Source organism: Myotis daubentonii, chromosome 4 (genome assembly GCF_963259705.1).
Source record: "Myotis daubentonii chromosome 4, mMyoDau2.1, whole genome shotgun sequence".
Lineage (NCBI taxonomy): Eukaryota > Metazoa > Chordata > Mammalia > Chiroptera > Vespertilionidae > Myotis > Myotis daubentonii.
This window is the reverse complement of record NC_081843.1, coordinates 66,086,867-66,090,412: the sequence shown is the minus strand read 5'-3', so window position 1 is coordinate 66,090,412 and position 3,546 is coordinate 66,086,867.

Below are 3,546 nucleotides of genomic sequence, written 5' to 3'. Positions count from 1 at the left end.
AATAATCTCTAAAATAACAACGGTTACTATTCCCGGAGATCGGGTAACCTATCTCCTAGTTTTCCCAAGGTAATTCTGAATTACACCTGTTGTCCCAACATAAGTCAGTCTCCTACAAGCCTCTTCACTCAAATAACCTGGAGTTCAAATGATAAATGTATGGTCAATTGTGCTGGTTATTAAGCATTTTTTTTTTTTTTGCTCCAAACCACTATTTTATACTCAACTGTTTAATACTGGAATTGAACTATGTAAACTACATTTCTTCTTTGCCAGCTGCATTTTTGTAAGGCTCCACTAATAGGACTAGAAGAGTGAAACAGAAAGGCAGGAGGCAGAAAGAATCTTTGCTTTTGTTCCTGGTTCCAGTCTCCAGCTTTTTCTCAGCATTTCCCAAACCAGCCTCCTCATCCCTCAATACTAGCACCACCTACCAGTGTCCCAGACTACTTGCTCTACAAGAATCTTCCAGTTTCTCTGTTCCCTCAGCTCTAAGGGTGGTAGTCATTTCCTGCAGTTAACTATCTCAGTATTCCCTTCCTGATTATTTGGTTCCCGGTACCAGTTTAAACTATTTCTTATATTACACTCTGTTAAAATATATAGTTATGTTATTCTTTTCTTTTGATTTGAAGCCAAACTGGCACTAATACTATTCAGAAAGGAATGGGAATGGAATTGAGGGCTATAAAAAATTGCCTTTACTTTATACAATGTCTTTATGTATTATTTGTGCAATTTAAATTTAATTACATATTTTTAAGGATTTTTGAAATTATTGTGTTTTCTTCACACTGGTATTCAGAACATTGTAAATAATCTTTTTAAAAGACATATCACTAGCTCGGCTGGCTTAGCTCAGTGTTTGAGCGTCAGCCTATGAACCAGGAGGTCACAGGTTCAAGTCCTGGTCAGGGCACATGCCCAGGTTACAGCCGGATCCTTAGTAGGGTAGTGTAGGAAGCAGCCGGTCAATGATTCTCTCTCATCATTGATATTTCTATCTCTTTCTCCCTCTCCCTCTCTGAAATCAACAAAAATATATTTATTTAAAAATAAAAAAGACACATCACTGGTAAACCAAGAGAATTTACTGTCAGAGTCTATCACCAGATAGATGGCTAATGGAGTTGAGGCCATTTTAGTCACTCAATTGAGTCTTCTCATCATGGCGTTTGCTAATTGAAGGCCATTAACACTAGCACATCAACAAAATATGAAGTCTCCCATTAGAAGTGCTGCATGAACATCCTGCAATACAGGATTAAATAAGCCTAGAACAGAATTTATGATATATTAAGTATGTAACAAATATGTATTTGTATTTTCCCTCCATCACAACTACCTACCTCCAGAGGCTAATCTAAGAGCTGCTGATAGTACATAGCTTCTTTAGAAAGTAGACTTCATTGGCTTAAAACAAAGGTTAAGAAAAAAATCTTAGCTAACAAATCCCAAACTATCAAAGATTACCAGGACATCAAACAGCAATGTACTAGGCAAGTTTAATAAGAAATAGGTATTTTCTTAAATCATGAAATGCCACTACATGACAAATACACCTACAACACATTTTGTGATCAAGATATAGAAGGCATTTCATCAGTAGACTGATAAAAAAAAATTTAATTTCTAAGTCTATTTGTTGCCTTGGATATTGTACTAATATAAACATTGATTTCATATTCAAAATTAACTTTTAGTATGATGAACAATTAACTTGCAATTAACAATTAACTTCTAGATAACTATTGAAATGTCACCACTGTTATATTACTTCCTACTAGTATTTTTTTGTTAAATTTCCCATTGATAATTCTTTGTGGAATATTCTACAGTGGTCAGCAAACTGCGGCTCGGCAAACCGTGGCTCGTGAGCCACATGCAGCTTTTTGGCCCCTTCAGTGTGGCTCTTCCACAAAATACCGGCTCTTCCACAAAATACCGACTTCTGCGTATGGGCCACGAAGTTTCAATCGCACTGTACGTGCGCGCCCACACGTGGTATTTTGTGGAAGAGCCACACTGAAGGGGCCAAAGAGCCGCATGTGGCTCGTGAGCCGTGGTTTGCCGACCACGGCTCTAGGAGGTTCACAACATTTAAAGGGCCTATTATTATTACTGTACCTTACATTTAAAACAAGAAATCTAAGGAAAGATCACTGGAATAAACAACTCAACTTTCTTCCTAGAGTGCCCATACCAAAAGGAACTCGATTATTAGTGAAAGACCAGTATAGATATAATTTCTCTATTACCTATTTCCCATAACTATTTGTTTCCCCCTAACATAAACTACTACAGGCAGAAGAACCCACCAACACCTGCAGTATCTGTCTCTTCTATTTCCTGGCAAATCAAAGAATGTTCCTTATACAGGTAAAACAGTCTTAAATGATTTCTGTGGCTTATAATTTTCTATTTGCATCACCGTTGTGTTTAATTGAATAATTATCTTAACAGGTCAAAATTCCAAAATTTAAATCTTTCATTTTGTCAAGAAATTGGATGATTCAAACAATATTCCATTAGTTTAAGAAGGAAATATCCACATTTGACATAACTTACATTAAGACACCAAAAATGTTATAGAATACCCTAGAATAAATAGATCTATATGCACAAAACTTTCTTTCTTCAAACTGACAGACATGACTCTTAAAAAAGGAATTATGCTTACACAGGATGTCCCCCAAAATGTACAAACACATTAACAGCTGAAAGCTCAATTGATGTTTCTTTTCAGATTTGACCCATTATAATTAGAGGCCCAGTGCACGAAACTCCTGCAGGGGGAGGGCGTGTCCCCTCAGCCCAGCCTGCACCCTCTCTAATTGGGACCCCTCAGGGGATGTCCAACTGCCGGTTTAGGCCTGATTCTGCCTAAACCAGCAGTTGGACATCCCTCTCACAATCCGGGACCACTGGCTCCTAACTGTTCACCTGCCTGCCTGCCTGATCGCCCCTACTGGCCCCCCTGCCAGCCTGATCACCCCTAACCGCCTCTGCCTGCTGGCCTGGTTGCCCCCAACAGCCCCCCTCTGCCGGCCTAGTCACTCCTCACTGCCCCCGACTCTGACCTGGTCACCTCCAACTGCCCCACCACTGGCCTAGTCACCCCTCTCTGGCCCCCTCTGCCGACCTGGTCACCCCTCACTGCACCCCCTGCCGGCCTGGTCACCACACACACAGCCTGCTGTTCAGTCGTTTGGTCGTCCCTCACTAACCCCCCTGCCGACCTGGTCACCCCACTCAGCCTGTTCGGTCATCCGTTCAGTTGCGATGGTCCCTGGCTCTTTATATATATAGATAATTATTCAAAGTGTATATACATTTTGAGGGGATACCTGTACTGAGTCATCATCTTGTATGGAAACATGAAATGCTAAACTTGTAGTGGAAAAAAGTGATATTCTATTGTTATTTGTATTTCAATTATGTTTCTGAAACCAGTAGCGTAAAGAAGAAAGATTTTTGAAAGATACTATTGGGGGCTAATAAGTATTTGAAATAAAAATGAAACAGAAAATTTACAAAAGTTTAAAA